Source organism: Petromyzon marinus, unplaced genomic scaffold, assembly GCF_048934315.1.
Source record: "Petromyzon marinus isolate PM22_M1 ecotype Great Lakes invasive population unplaced genomic scaffold, UKy_Petmar_22M1.pri1.0 PM_Scaffold_210, whole genome shotgun sequence".
Lineage (NCBI taxonomy): Eukaryota > Metazoa > Chordata > Hyperoartia > Petromyzontiformes > Petromyzontidae > Petromyzon > Petromyzon marinus.
In genome coordinates this window covers 71,678-90,831 of record NW_027423181.1, presented here as the reverse complement: position 1 = coordinate 90,831, position 19,154 = coordinate 71,678, and the positions used below count along the sequence as shown (strand labels likewise).

The 19,154-nt window shown below is 39.0% G+C and overlaps 1 long non-coding RNA gene across 1 annotated transcript; it reads left to right on the top strand.

Moving 5' to 3' along the window:
• Positions 1-242: 242 nt before the first annotated feature.
• Positions 243-3,148, top strand: LOC142922917 (uncharacterized). The gene is made up of 3 exons (XR_012940419.1): positions 243-782; positions 1,468-1,548; positions 2,618-3,148. It is a non-coding gene; the product is annotated as an uncharacterized LOC142922917 (long non-coding RNA).
• Positions 3,149-19,154: the final 16,006 nt, after the last annotated feature.

The following is a 19,154-nucleotide window of genomic DNA, read 5'->3' as shown; positions in this document are numbered from 1 at the left end:
ATGATCTGACTAAGGTAAGGGCAGTAAGATCTGCTGCAGAGAGGGAGATGACTCACAGCGGGTGACTGGGTACATCTAACAGAGTCTGCTAATAACTAGAAACATTCAATAACAATTCCTTTGTTATTTGGAGAACGAAAAATATCAATTCAGAGGTTCATTTGGTTTACCTATATATATGGACAGGGTACGACTGAAGCACTACATTAATTTAAAAGTCGTACTAACTACCTAAAAACTACGCTGAGCCAAGTGATAATCTTCCCACAGAGTATGACGCTAAAGCCGACATAAAGCAGGCTCACGGTCTTAGTTCTTTCGGTAAAGTCACGTTGAAGGGAAACAACAAAATAATAAAATATAAATAAAGCAATAAAAATTATCACGTTTCGACCATAACACAAACGGTCGTCTTCAGGTGTGTTGGTTTGCATGAATTTATTTAAAAACGGTGAATTTTGCCCATTTATTTATTTATTTAAAAACCCGTTGGCGCCACGCGCAACGATTTGGCAGTTTATCGTTACTGCAGTCACGATAGCTTTAAATCAAAATTTCAGGCTCACGTTGTTGAAAGCTTCAACAGTTTGAGTCAGAAAGTGAGGAAAAAAACGGCAGCCCCCTTTCGAGTCTTTTGAAAGCTGCAACACCAGTTTAAAGTCGTGATGCATGTTGAACTTCTTTTGCACCGTACCTAGGCAAACGTGTTGCTCGGAGGTGCGGGGAAGGACGGTGAGGAGACATCATCATCTGAAGAAAGCAATGCAGATCATCTGACTAAGGTAAGGGAGGCTGTAGGAGCAGCAAAGAGGGAGGATAAATCACAGCGGGTGACTGGGTACATCTAACAGAGTCTGCTAATAACTAGAAACATTCAATAACAATGTCTTTGTTATTTGGAGAACGAAAAATATCAGTTCAGACGTTGATTTGGTTTACCTATATATGGACAGGGTAAGCCTGAAGCACTACATTAATTATAAACTCGTACTAACTATACTCTTTGGTTCTATTGGGTAAAGTCACGTAGGTGAAAATAAAATAACAAAAAATCACGACGTTTCGGCCACAACACAAGCGGCCTTCATCAGGTGAAGGCCGCTTGTGTTCATCAGGTGAAGGCCGCTTGTGTTGTGGCCGAAACGTCGTGAATTTTTGTTATTTTATTTTCACCTACGTGACTTTACCCAATAGAACCAAAGAGTATGGATCCTAGCAGTCACGAAAGCTTTAAATCTAGAATCGTACTAACTACCAAAAAAACTACGTTGAGCCAAGTCATATAATCTTCCCACAGAGTGTGACGCTAAAGCCGACATAAAGCAGGCTCACGTTGTTGAAAGCTTCAACAACAGTTTGAGTCAGAAAGTGAGGATAAAAAAGGCAGCCCTCTTTCGAGTCTTTTGAAAGCTGCAACACCAGTTTAAACTCGTGATGCATGTTGAACTTCTTTCGCACCGTTCCTAGGCAAACGTGCTGCTCGGAGGTGCGGGGAAGGACGATGAGGAGACATCATCTGATGAAAGCAATGCAGATCATCTGACTAAGGTAAGGGAGGCTGTAGGAGCAGCAAAGAGGGAGGATAAATCACAGTAGGTGATTAGGCAAAATTCAATTATCACGTATGCTTTCGTGACCAAAATCATCCATAATACCGTTTTGTCCTTTCTTTTGGGTTAGATTACTGGCGAAACGTCGTACTCGGATTGTAAATGTTGTGGCTTGGCTCTCCAACACACCGGTGTGCTGTACTCGTAACGAATTGGCACGATCTGTTTAAGTGGTAAACCTTACAAATTGGCTGTGTCGGATTGTGGCCGGTTTAACGAAACATTTATATATTTACACGATCTAAAAAGAAGAAAACCTGTAGTATAGATCAGTATTGATAAAATTCAGGTAAAAAATTAAAGTTTACGTTGCAAAACTTGCAAAGAAGACCAGTCCACACGTAAAGGTGCAGCCTTGAAATTGTTTGATCATACGATTGCTCGCGGTTGGGTTTGCACGAGAGGAAACTCACCTTCTACACCCACCAAACATCTTGGAAAATGTGGGAGCACCCACACCTGACCCCACAACACACATGGCTTGTCCATCGACTACCTGTGGTGTCCCTATTTATACTGCAGGGTGAATAAAAGTGGGAAGGATGTATTTCTACCGACATGCCAGGAAATTGTGGCACCAAATTCCGTACGATAACACCAGATTGCTAACCGTTGCATGAATAGCACATTAAGCCATTTGAGTATTTAAAATATGCATGATTTCCAATTTCACGCACTGCAAGAATGGGGAGGGCGTATGAAGGGATGTAAACCCGTATGGGAATGTGTCCATATGGGTCTGTATTTGCGCTCAAGTGATATCACATGCATCTTTTTAACGTAACGTCTTCAGAATATCACTAAGGAGAATTTAGACATAGAGTATGTTTTTGTCCAACTTCTTTGGAAACAAAGATAGATCCTGGTATCTAAAAGCAGAGTCTCCATTATTAGATTGGCTTGCCATGTTGTTCGAAATAAGAATCCGCACTTAGCAGTTTGAGCAATGCTGCAGTGTAGTGGCGATGCGTGTCCGTGACTTAAGGCTGCTTTTACTGCTGCCGTAGGAGGAGGCCAAGAGTATTCAACGGGCAGAAGGGGACACCATCTCCAGCATCGTCGTCAAGGATGAGGCATCCACATCACCCCCGGCGGTGTCAGCAGCAGATGACAAGGGGCTGGAGATCCAACACAGCACCGTTCCATCCGCCGTGTCTTTCGTGACCGAGTCCAGCACGACTGGGCTGCACAAACCTAATGCGGGAGGTAAGTGTTTGCTGGCGTGACCCTGTCCCTCTGATTAGTATGGATGGCGACGCACGGTGTGAAAGAAGTTCAACGTGCACACATACGTACACTTTGATATCTCGTCACGCTGCTGTGGTTGTCTAGCCATTGCTGTCGATGTAAAACTTACAGGCTGAAGATGCTCTTCAGGCAATTCTGATTACTAGTGCTGAACACTTCAAAAACATTTAATACATTTGCATCTCGCCAGCTGGTGAAGAGGATTGTGTCTACCTAACAGCACCACAAAAAAAATGCCAGCACGGGTACAGGCTAAGACACCCAATTTGTAAACCATTCCCTTCAGTAGTGCTGTGAGTTATAATAAAAGTGCTGTGAACGTTAATGATGTGTTTCCATCATGTCATGTGTGCAGATGAGGACAGCATTCCATCTTTAGAATTCACAACACCTGCGACAGACAACTTAGTTCTCAAGTGGCAGGAGGATCTACATGAGGGTGCTGGGCTCAACAACCTCGGGAATACGTGTTTCGTGAATGCCAGCCTGCAGGGCCTCACGTACACGGCGCCGCTGGCAAACTTTTTGCTTTACAGCGATCACTCATGGACCTGTGAGTTCTCCCAAGATATTTTGCATTCGAGACGAGCTACAATCGAGTGTTGTGTAGATTACCTGGCTGTGCGCGGCTGGGCAATTTGTGCGATTGGTTTGTATTTTCACTGTGTGTCACCCCTGCCCCGCTTCACAGGCAAACAGACTGAGTTTTGCATGATGTGTCTGTTGGAGAAACACGTCTTCAACACCTTCATGAATCGGGGCATGGCCATCGATCCCATCGACATAGTTCTCAATTTCAAAAGTAAGTTCCAGCACAATTCCCAAGTGTCTTTGACGTTGAAACATCAGTCATCTCAAGATCTCCTGAAAGGGCAGTTTGAATCAGTTTTTGTATACAATATCGAACAGAAAATTACTCGTTTTGGTCAGCACTGATTTTACAACTCCAATGCATCGGATGTTCTTCCGGTCCTGCATTACTCTCTTGATGCTCGTTCTAAACACTGCCAGCCACACCCAGTTCTGTGATTAACCCACAAATCTTCCGATTTAGTTGATGAGGGACTTCATAAGCTATATACTGTGCCACAACTGTGTGACCACATCATCTGTGACCTCTGTCCATTTCCACACAGACATCGGCGAGGACCTGTGTTTTGGCAGGCAGGAAGATGTGCATGTCTTTCTGAGTTACGTGATAGATACGCTGCACCAATCCTGCCTCTTCAACCAAAGCCAGTAAGTACTGCATGCCCCAGCAAACTCCATAAATAGTTGCACAATACCAGCACATGGATGCCTGGATTGTTCAGAAAAAAATATTTGTTCTCAGGATAACCAGGCTACAGTCTACATTATAGACTGCCAATACGCTCACCAAGCTTAAAAACCAGGCTACAGTCTACATTATAGACAGCCAGTACGCTCACCGAGGTTAAGAACTAGGCTACAGTCTACATTATAGACTGCCAGTACGCTCACTCCGATTAAGAACCAGTCTACATTAGTGGGATTTTTTGTGTTTTTTAATTGTATATTTTATTATTCGTATTTGTATTCACTTTATTTTAATTATTATTTAACAAACACTAAATGCATGTTTCTAAATATGGAGTGAAAAATGGGTGGGCTCGTATAAAAAAAAATACACGCAACCACAGGGAGAGAATGCAAACTGCAAATTTACAGGCGTCAGCATTGGGATCAAACCCATGACCTGTATAGCTGGCGAGGTAGTTAAGACATTGCCACTTCAGCGAGTTAATACTAGGAGGGAAAAACATGTAACTCTCCCGAGTGTTCATCTCGTAAAGACATTGCCTCTGGAGTTGCTGTCTGTGTGTTTCATTGCGTGTTTTTCCAGGCTGAATATTGACATGGAGACCCCAACATTGATCCACCAGATCTTCAGGGGGTACCTGAAATCGAGAGGTAGGTACCTGTGCTCCTTTTGGAAACATCCACCCTTTAAGTAGTGATTTCACCCAATTTCACAATCCATACTGGGCTATGCAAGCTCTCGAATGCAACCTTATATTCTCTGTAGATGTAAAAAAAAACACGTACACAAGGACATAAGCACACATGCACAAAATATGCATTCCCTTTCCCGTTTCTCTTTCATTGTTTACAAGTTATATCATTCACTCTACTCCCATTCCTGTGGAGTTCTCTAGGTTAAAAAGGGGTTGCATCAACTATACGAACATCTTTTGATTTAAAGCTTTCGTGACTGCAGGGATTCATATTCTTGGTTCTTTCGGTGAAGTCACCACGTAGAAGGGAAACAATAAAATAATACAAATATAATACAATATACGAACATCATTAACTGGATTGTGCTAATACTCATTTCTTTGACCACGCTGCGACGAGGCTACCCAACATGCAATCTGCCAGCAACATTTTAAACTTTAACATTGAATACAAATTAGTTTATGTCATCATTTATGTGACAATTTTAGCAGACCATCCCGATCATCATTGACTACACAAGTGAGAAAAGATGCCGAATACGGAAATAGATTTCACATGCTTATTACGCAAGAGTTTATCAAAGGTTTCTGTACGCCAAATGTAATTTCTCATCAGGCCACGTGGTGTACAGTGCAGTATCCAACTCGTAGCCCACCCTATGTTTCTGGCTTCTGTGCTATGAATAAAGATCACTCCTTAAAATGTCACCAATTGCATATTTTTCCTTGTAAGGGAGTGCTATTGACGGATGTGTTGAGTACCTGTGATTTATGTTAGGGCACCACTGCCAACACAGTATCAACAATAAATGTATTTAGTAGCCATTGCTGCTTTCACCAAATATGTTTTTAAATAACAATTATAGTCGCATCTGGGTTGGTGGTATTTGAACATTTTCATGATATTAGGCAGTTAACGTGTGAATACTTTTGATTATGATTATGCAATGTGCAGCAGTAATATTGTATGTTTTCATATTATGTGTTTTCACAGTTGAGTGCACGCAGTGCTTCAGCATCTCAGACACGTTGGACTCTTGCCTTGACATCTCTCTTAATATCAACGTAAGAATTGGGAAGGCTGCAGCCTGATGTCGATTTTTTTGTCATTCATTATATTTATGTACCACAACCAGTTGACTGCAGAGAGCCACTTAGCTCATTATTTTCTGAATTTCTATTCAAAGTAATAATTTTCCATGATTGTGCTTTCTTGGCTTTTGACAGAAATCCCTGGATCTGGTGAAGGCTTTGTATGAATTCACAAAGACCGAGAATCTTTCAGAATACAGATGTGGAATGTGAGTATGCAATCTTCCATCGTGCACCTTTAAACGTTCGTGTATATCCCCATTTATACAGTGTGTGATCAAACACGCACCTCGTCCGTAAACTAACGTTGCTATTGTCTGGCGAACAGGTGCTCACGCGTGGGGAAATCAACAAAGAGAGTGAGCCTGCACGTGGTGCCCAATGTGCTTATCGTCACCATTAAGCGATACGATGAGTTTGGGCACAAAATCGACAGGGTGAATTTTACTTCCTGCACAGAATGCAAACTGATATTCAGATATATTTTGTATTCAACGTTTTTTGTCATTTGGACGTATTGGCGGTACACCGGTGCAGCATGACACACCGGTCCTCATAAAACAGTAGAACATCAAAATGTGAACCGACACTCATCTTCCGACTGCTTTGAGATCACGATAAATTATTTTGACGCAGCCCCACAAAATTTCCTGAAATGGGTTGGGAATCGCTGGAAAATATATCATCGTGAAAAATGTGATTTTAGTTTTTTATATATACGGTGCACCAGTGTACCGCCAATACGTTAATTTGCTCCCTTCTTCTGCCCCTGCTTAGCCAGCTCCCTATTTTCCTCTCTTTTAATGCTTGGCCCATCACTGTCTCCTCCCTCATCCCTTGTAGGAGTTCCTCTTCCCTGAAAAACTCGACATACGGCCGTTCATGTCCAGTCAGGTTGTGCAAGAGTCGCAACTTTATTCACTCTACTCGGTGATTGTGCACCACGGGACCACCACCAATAGCGGCCACTACTACTCGTACAACAAGGTGATGTTCTGCATGATAAACAAAAAAACAAATATCCCCCATATAGCCTTACCCGACTGTTGGGGCAAGTGCTGTTCATGAGCACCTGTCAAAGCCAGAATGACACACGCGGGGGTGGGTGGCCAGCACTACGCCCGGCAGCCTTTGTCCCCTGAGTGGTAATTTTTACATATTGCACCATGTGTTCATTTGAGGCTGAGTGGACCGAGGGAACGAGGCCCACGACCAGTTGAGATAATCGTCACTGGTGTTACGTCGTAAGCGGGAATTGACCTCTGGTTGCCGGGTTCGTAGTGCAATGTGCTAACCGCTACGCTACTGTTTCCCTCTATGATAATACATACACACACACGAAGCATATGAGTACACGTGTTAACTTCCATATAATATTCCACTTTCATGATCTCTCACTATGGCTGGCTTTTAAATGAGTCAGGTGCAATTGGGTAATGATCGTAATTAAGTGTACATGTATTTTTTCCTTCAGGTCAGCAATGGCAGCTGGTTCAGAATGGACGATGCTGACGTGGAGCCAGTCGCCAAGTCAGAAGTGCTTCAAGACCAGGCCTACATCCTCTTCTATATGCGGTAAGTTGTACTCATGATGTATTTTCACAAACCATAAAACCTCAAACTGGAGAATTTACCCTAAGTCAAACAGTGTTGTCTGACAGTGTTGTACGCACTCTTACTCGGCCCACAATTATATTTTGAAGGTGGTTACCACGTGAGTTATCAGCCATTTTCGGTGCAATTCATTTCTCTAGGTAGTTTCAATGACAGGCAGTTTTCTGTGGTGTCCTGTTGGCCAGTGGAATAATTGTGATGGTGATGATGTGTGCTATGTGTAGGTCACCAGAGTAGAATGCCATCCCAGTGGACATCGAGGACTCTGTCTTCAAACTGGGTGGCATCAAGAACACAAAGAGAGCTCCGAAGTGCTCGGACTACACAAAGGACACTCAAGGAAGAAAGAAGACGAGCCGGAGACACACTGCATACACACACACAAAGACAAAGATCCCCCATATAGCCTTAACAGACTGTAGGGGCAAGTGCTGTTAGCGAGCACCTATGAAGGCCGGAACGGTACACGAGGGGGTGGGTGGCCAGCACCACGCCCGACCGCCTTTGTCTCCCTAGTGGCAATGTTTACACACCGCACCAGGTACTCATTTGAGGCTGAGTCGACCTAGGGGAGGCCTGGGACCGGTTCAGATAATCGTCACTGGTGTTGGCCGTGAGCGGGAATCGAACCCGGGTCGCCAGGTTCATAGCGCAGCGCGCTAACCGCTACACTACCGCTCCCCACACACACGCGCACCTTAGCAGACACATTGGAGACTTAGAGATTTAGACTGATATCAGATGCTCCCTCCTTACAGGCAATCCCCGGGTTACGGAAGCGTTAGGTTCCCGAGGAAGATCCGCAACCTGAATTTTCCGTATGTCGGAAACTCACCAATTTCCCCCAAATCTAGATAAAATCCCATAGCCGGAAATAGTTGTGCCTCCCGTACCGTTTTCTTTAATTACTGTAGTTTCATCCCTATAATCCGGGGACTGCCTGTAGCTAGTTTTCAATCCTAACCCACCTAGTGAGCGATAATGGTCTAGGTTTCTCAAAAGGAAGGACATTAATAAACATCTGATATGATGGGATAACTTTCACAAACATTTGTTTAGATTATTGATTATTTTGCTGTAATAAATTTCTATAAGATAAACCAGTTTATTAAGCTATCATTTGTTGCCAGGTTGCTTCTGAATGAGAGGCTCATAGCTCAGTATGCTTTACCTGGTAGGATAAAACATAGTTTAGTATTATTTGTATATATTTGCTATACTTTTCACTGTCAAGTTTTTGTGTTGTGTTGTATTATTCTCACCTGCCCCGACTGGACATCTGTGAAAAAGAGGTTTATAGCTCATCGGATTCCTGCTGTATAAATAAATATTCTGATGAGCGTTAACGGAAAGGTTTTGTTTGTCCCAACATAGTCTACCATGTGGCTGTCATGAGTAACCATCTGTTTTTTGTTGCACCGAAATTATCTGAAGCTACATGTTGTGTAGACTCGGTGTTTGTGTAGATGTGATAGTTTTAAAGATGGTATGCTAGGATTTTAAGTCTTGCCGGTATGTTGTCTATGTATTGGTGCCATGTCATTGCGCTTGAGCGTTTCCAACAGCACTGCCTCCATCAAATCCAGGGGATCAAGTGCAAGTGTCCTCCATGCTGACACCACCAGCATTGAAGCAATACTTCTAAAAAAACAACTCTGATGGACTGGCCACTGCTTCCGCGTACCTGAGAACTGCCTTCCCCACCAGATCCTTTTCTCCCAGCTCTCTAATGGGCAGCGGACGAGGGGAGGACAAAGTAAGCAGTTCAAGGACACCCTAAAGTCCTCCCTGAAGTACAGAAACATCAGGCTTCGAGATTCGACGGAGTAGGCTGCCGCCCACCTTGGGTGGCGCTGCTGCATCCACCAGGCGACGGCCCACTGAGACCCAACGTCTTGATGCCGAATCGCTGCCAAATAACAACAGAAAAGGAAGCTAACCCAGCATTGTGGCTCCCACTTCTATCTGGGACCACGTGACCCCAAAGCTCAAAGATCTGCAGATCGTGAATTGGACTCCTCAGCCACCTCAAGATCTGATGGGTGTCATCCTCGAACCCCAAGGGGCTGCCGCCGATGAAGACGAAGTCCACACCATCTCCGCATGCACCCATTGTCCACCAAACATGCGGGCAGGCCATCTCTTATATAACCTCTAACCAAATATTACAGATAACCAAATATTATAAGCAACATTGATGGAAATGTGCACAATTAGAACAGCTCACTTGATCAAAGTTCAACCAATGATCGTCTCGACAATATTTGCTTAATTTGCAACTTTGCTCATGGAATTAAAATGCAAGATAAATTACATCCATAATAGAGGTATTTTGGGTTAGTTCGCTTAAATATATAAATGTGTCGTTAAAACCCGCCACCACCCGACACAGCCAACTAGTAAGGGTTGTCACGTAAACAGAACATGTAAATTGGTCACGAGTACAGCACATCGGTGTGATGGAGAGCGAAGCCACAACATTGACAATCTGAGTACGATGTTTCGCCAGTAATTACAACCAGCTTCATCAGGCGACAACCAAATTTGTGAAGTCCACCTGTTTCCTTATAGAGGCGTAGATGTGGTAACCACACTTCTACGCTCTTGCGCAAAGTGGGGGTGTGGGGATTAATGAGGCAACGTACACTCTGCATGTGGATTATGAGAGCCCTTTGATCTTGTCCTTCCTGTCCATTGTGTGTATTAAAATAGCCCTACCAACGGTAATCACTATTGAAGTATGGTGGCCTGTATAGGCGTGGATTTAAACAATTTATTATTTGATGATTCACAGTAAATATAACAGGTCACAGTGATATGTAGTCATGTTTTTTTTCATCTCTGTGATGGGGTGATTTTAAAATATTTTTACAGTATTATGTTTGTTAGTGTTGGCTCTTTCCAGGCTGCTGTTGTGGGCAGCAGAGGGCAGTGCAGCAAAATCAATTGTACTTTCTTTGCACTCATCTATGCAACGCCACCTTGACTAGCGTGGTGAAGTATGGTCAATAACCTCACGGCCCGCAGTGTGGAGACCCTCATCCAGCAGTGGATTGACACGTGACTTTAAATACAGTACTACCTTATATATTTGTAGTGGGTTCGAATTAGGTGCACACACGACTCCTTGGGAGGCAACGCTGATTTATTAGAACGGTAAGTAATATAACACTGCACATAAGGTGGTGACCACCGACCTACTCTAGCTAACACATACTTCTCAAATACTCTAGCGTGACCCAGCCAGGTGGGCTACTGCCAGGTCCACTGACTGGATGCTTGACTCTTCTTGGCATCTTCACGATGCATCTTCGTTCTTGATACGGGCAGCCTCGAACCTCGTGAGGCGGCTGCTTATATGGGCCTCGGCGTGCCCGGGCCCCGCCCCGGCCACACCTCCCTTCGAGAACCCTCTCGAAGCCCCCCTGCTGTCCACGTGCCCTCCAAGGTGCCCCCTAGGCCCCCGGCCCCCACTGGGGTCCAGTCACGTGTCCAGCCGGGGTCACAGAGTGCCAAATCGAATCCTCAGGTATAATTTGTTGGAAGAGTTAAAGTGTTTATTTATTTATACATTGAGTTTCATTTGGCTTTTTACTAGGCCTGATTACCGAAGGAAACCTCATGGAGTCTCATGACTTGTTTTCAGGAGGGTCTAACCAACTTTTCCCCGCTAGGAAGTGAAGATTGCTACGTATAATCCCAGTGAGAAATCTTTTGGTAAATGTAATAATTTGACCCCTTTGAATGCCGGCACACATTCTTGCGAATAATGTCAAGGATTCTTTTTACGTCCACTCTGAAGTCGATGGCACTTATTTTTATGGTTGATGCACACCGCAGTAATAACGAGGGCGGCCGACGGATTCGAACCGTGAACCTCTGTAACGAGTGGCGAATGTGCTTCCCGCTGGGTCATGTGTTACGATTTCCTGGTTTTATGATTCTGTCTCTGCGAAGCATTGTTGCTACCTTGTTCAATCATCCACAGACACGATCTATCCACTGCTGAATTAAGGCCTTTCCAAGCCATGGCTATATCTCATGGTCTTGCAAAGCAGCAAACCATGGTATAACTGTAGACACCATCAAAGAAGCGGGACCAGATATTGGAGCAAAATTATAAAACCTATGTATATGTTAGATTTTAAATTGAAAATTAATGAATATCATTTACCATTGTGCTTGGCCTTTGTAGACTGAAAGAAGTACTTGACGCAATGAAAATTGATACTCATTTAAGTTCTCGAATCAAGGCCTACATTAAATATAAGAAATGTTTGGAAATAAAAACAATGTACAAAATATTAACAACCTACACTGATATTTTGATGAAGGAAGTAACAAAATTCATAGTGGAAGGTTAGTCAAACAAGGCTATTCACAAATCCACTCACACATTTTCTGAAAATTAGATTTGATAAATTGTAGAAAAAATAGCCATCTCAGATTCCCTAATGACATCGTCATTATAACAACCAAAAGTAAAGTAATACAGGAAATTATTGAAGAAATACCAAAGAAGGCTGCAAAGTGGGGCGAAAGATAAATGAGCAAAACAAAAGCCATGAAAAAAGTTCACTGAACAAGAGGAAATAATCATTGAATCAAAGTCGCTGTTTAAACTGGATCAATCTTTTATTTAAACTGGAGAAATATTAGAGGGAGACATCTGGGAAATCTAAGTGTGTATCAAGGGCAATTATTGAAGGTGAAAAGGGATCAAAATAATGAACTAGAGATGAGTGTCTACAAAACAATTATATTCTGTGCATATTGCCTGGCATAACACTTGGATCACAAAGAACATGGAAAAGAATGTGCAAAATCCGTGCACTTTTCTGCGAGATTGGTTTGTGTATGATGACAGTGAAACTGATTTTTTATTCTCAAAGCTGGAATTTAGCCAAATTAAGTGTTACATTAAATGTTATTTGGGTGCGTTCAATGGGTGACTGAGCTGAGACCATCAACTCATTCCACTCCAAAACCCAATTTAAATCTGGGTGGTTGCTTGGATTCAAATCCAGGATTTCGGCAGTTCTGGTTCCATGCTCTCACTTCTCAGCCACCTCGCTCCCCTGAATTGAAATGTGTTATTGTTGGGTGTTTTTTCTGCAATGGTGTTTCTACGGCGTGAGCGAGCGAGTTAATAATTAATTATGCACTTTGGGCAAGCACGAGGGCAGGCGCGGTGGGGGGGGTCCTGCCGAACACAGATGTCAACCTTAGCCCGTTGTGATCCGGCGCAGGACCTGAACGGTGCGGTTGTGTCCATGGAGACTGGTACCCCGTCCTCGGAAGACATCATGCTGCTCAAGAAGAGACCGAGGCGGTGCAGGTGTGCAGCGTTCTGGCAAAAAGCCCCCTTATGGGCGCACTGTCCGGCACCGTCGGTCCTAAAGGGCCATGCATGACCAGCCCGCTTCCGCACGCTTTGTAGTCGCGTTTTGTGCTTCCGCAAGCAGTGCAGTGGTTAATGCGTCATTTTTGTACATCTGTGCCTTTGACTCGGGCAGGGAAATGAAAGCCAGTCCCCTCCCCCCTACCTCCCATGTTTATAAACGATTAATTTAACAAATGCTTGTATGTGTGTGTAGTGCCTTGGATTCACTCGGACGACAACCGCCTTTCTTCCACCGTCACTTTTATTTCCATCGTTCCACACACACTATATATATCATTCCACAGACACACACTATATATATCATTCCACAGACACACACTATATATCTCATTCCACAGACACACACACTATATATATATCTCATTCCACAGACACACACACTATATATATCTCATTCCACACACACACACTATATATATCTCATTCCACACACACACACACACTATATATATCTCATTCCACACACACACACACTATATATATCTCATTCCACACACACACACACTATATATATATCTCATTCCACACACACACACACTATATATATATCTCTCCACACACACACACACTATATATATATCATTCCACACACACACTATATATATCATTCCACACACACACTATATATATCATTACACACACACACTATATATATCATTACACACACACACTATATATCATTACACACACACACTATATATATCATTACACACACACTATATATATCATTACACACACACACTATATATATCATTACACACACACACTATATATATCATTACACACACACACTATATATATCATTACACACACACACTATATATATCATTACACACACACACACTATATATATCATTACACACACACACACTATATATATATCATTACACACACACACTATATATATATATCATTACACACACACACACTATATATATCATTACACACACACACTATATATATATCATTACACACACACACTATATATATCATTACACACACACACTATATATCATTACACACACACTATATATATATCATTACACACACACACTATATATATATCATTACACACACACACTATATATATCATTACACACACACACTATATATATCATTACACACACACACTATATATCATTACACACACACTATATATATATATCATTACACACACACTATATATATATATCATTACACACACACACTATATATCATTACACACACACACTATATATATCATTACACACACACACTATATATATCATTACACACACACACTATATATATCATTACACACACACACAATATATATCATTACACACACACACAATATATATCATTACACACACACACAATATATATCATTACACACACACACAATATATATCATTACACACACACACAATATATATCATTACACACACACAATATATATTTCATTACACACACACAATATATATATCATTACACACACACACTATATATATATCATTACACACACACACACTATATATATATATCATTACACACACACACTATATATATATATCATTACACACACACACAATATATATATCATTACACACACACACACTATATATATATCATTACACACACACACACTATATATATATCATTACACACACACACTATATATATATCATTACACACACACACACTATATATATCATTACACACACACACTATATATATATCATTACACACAAACACACTATATATATATCATTACACACAAACACACTATATATATATCATTACACACAAACACACTATATATATCATTACACACAAACACACTATATATATATCATTACACACAAACACACTATATATATCATTACACACAAACACACTATATATATCATTACACACAAACACACTATATATATATCATTACACACAAACACACTATATATATATCATTACACACAAACACACTATATATATATCATTACAAACACACACACACTATATATATCATTTCACACACACACACACACTATATATATATCATTTCACACACACACACACTATATATATCATTTCACACACACACACACACTATATATATATCATTTCACACACACACACACTATATATATCACTTCACACACACACACTATATATATCACTTCACACACACACACTATATATATCACTTCACACACACACACTATATATATCATTTCACACACACACACACACTATATATATCATTTCACACACACACACTATATATATATCATTTCACACACACACACTATATATATATCATTTCACACACACACACTATATATATATATCATTTCACACACACACTATATATATATCATTTCACACACACACTATATATATCATTTCACACACACACTATATATATATATCATTTCACACACACACTATATATATATCATTTCACACACACACTATATATATCATTACACACACACTATATATCATTACACACACACACACACTATATATATCATTACACACACACACACTATATATATCATTACACACACACACACTATATATATCATTACACACACACACACTATATATATCATTACACTTACACACACTATATATATATCATTACACTTACACACACTATATATATATCATTACACTTACACACACTATATATATATCATTACACACACACACACTATATATATCATTACACACACACACACTATATATATCATTACACACACACACACTATATATATCATTACACACACACACTATATATATCATTACACACACACACTATATATATCATCACACACACACACTATATATATCATCACACACACTATATATATATCATCACACACACACACTATATATCATCACACACACACACACTATATATCATCACACACACACACTATATATATCATCACACACACACACTATATATATCATCACACACACACACTATATATATAATTTCACACACACACACTATATATATAATTTCACACACACACACTATATATATCATTACACACACACACTATATATATCATTACACACACACACTATATATATCTCATTACACACAACACACTATATATATCTCATTACACACAACACACTATATATATATCTCATTACACACAACACACTATATATATCTCATTACACACAACACACTATATATATCTCATTACACACAACACACTATATATATCTCATTACACACACACACTATATATCTCATTACACACACACACTATATATCACTACACACACACACTATATATCACTACACACACACACTATATATCATTACACACACACTATATATATCATTACACACACACTATATATATATCATTACACACACACTATATATATATCATTACACACACACTATATATATCATTACACACACACACTATATATATCATTACACACACACACACTATATATATATCATTACACACACACACACACTATATATATATCATTACACACACACTATATATATCATTACACACACACACTATATATATCATTACACACACACACTATATATATCATTACACACACACACTATATATATCATTACACACACACACTATATTCATTACACACACACACTATATATCATTACACACACACACTATATATATCATCACACACACACATATATAATATATCATCACACACACACACTATATATATATATCATCACACACACACACTATATATATCATCACACACACTATATATATATCATCACACACACACACTATATATCATCACACACACACACTATATATATCATCACACACACACACACCATATATATCATCACACACACACACTATATATATAATTTCACACACACACACTATATATAATTTCACACACACACACACACTATATATATCATTACACACACACACTATATATCATTACACACACACACTATATATCATTACACACAACACACTATATATATCTCATTACACACACACACTATATATATCTCATTACACACACACACTATATATATCTCATTACACACACACACTATATATATCTCATTACACACACACACTATATATCACTACACACACACACTATATATCACTACACACACACACTATATATCATTACACACACACACTATATATCATTACACACACACACTATATATATCATCACACACACACTATATATATATCATCACACACACACACTATATATATCATCACACACACTATATATATATATCATCACACACACACACTATATATATCATCACACACACACACTATATATATCATCACACACACACACTATATATATCATCACACACACACACACTATATATATCATCACACACACACACACTATATATATAATTTCACACACACACACTATATATAATTTCACACACACACACACACTATATATATCATTACACACACACACTATATATATCATTACACACACACACTATATATCATTACACACAACACACTATATATATCTCATTACACACACACACTATATATATCTCATTACACACACACACTATATATATCTCATTACACACACACACTATATATATCTCATTACACACACACAATATATCACTACACACACACACTATATATCACTACACACACACACTATATATCATTACACACACACTATATATATATCATTACACACACTATATATATCATTACACACACACTATATATATATCATTACACACACACTATATATATCATTACACACACTATATATATATCATTACACACACAAACACACTATATATATCATTACACACACAAACACACACTATATATATCATTACACACACAAACACACTATATATATATATCATTACACACACACACTATATATCATTACACACACACACTATATATCATTACACACACACACTATATATATCATTACACACACACACTATATATATCATTACACACACACACTATATATAATTACACACACACTATATATAATTACACACACACACTATATATAATTACACACACACACTATATATAATTACACACACACACTATATATAATTACACACACACACTATATATAATTACACACACACACTATATAATTACACACACACACACTATATATAATTACACACACACACACACAATATCATTACACACACACTATATATCATTACACACACACTATATATAATTACACACACACTATATATAATTACACACACACACTATATATATCATTACACACACACACTATATATATCTCATTACACACAACACACTATATATATCTCATTACACACAACACACTATATATATCTCATTACACACAACACACTATATATATCTCATTACACACAACACACTATATATATCTCATTACACACAACACACTATATATATCTCATTACACACAACACACTATATATATCTCATTACACACACACACTATATATCTCATTACACACACACACTATATATCACTACACACACACACTATATATCACTACACACACACACTATATATATCATTACACACACACTATATATATATCATTACACACACACTATATATATATCATTACACACACACTATATATATATCATTACACACACACACTATATATATCATTACACACACACACACTATATATATATATCATTACACACACACACACTATATATATATCATTACACACACACACTATATATATCATTACACACACACACTATATATATCATTACACACACACACTATATATATCATTACACACACACACTATATATATCATTACACACACACACTATATATCATTACACACACACACTATATATATCATCACACACACACTATATATATATCATCACACACACACACTATATATATCATCACACACACTATATATATATATCATCACACACACACACTATATATCATCACACACACACACTATATATATCATCACACACACACACACTATATATATCATCACACACACACACTATATATATAATTTCACACACACACACTATATATAATTTCACACACACACACACACTATATATATCATTACACACACACACTATATATATCATTACATACACACACTATATATCATTACACACAACACACTATATATATCTCATTACACACACACAC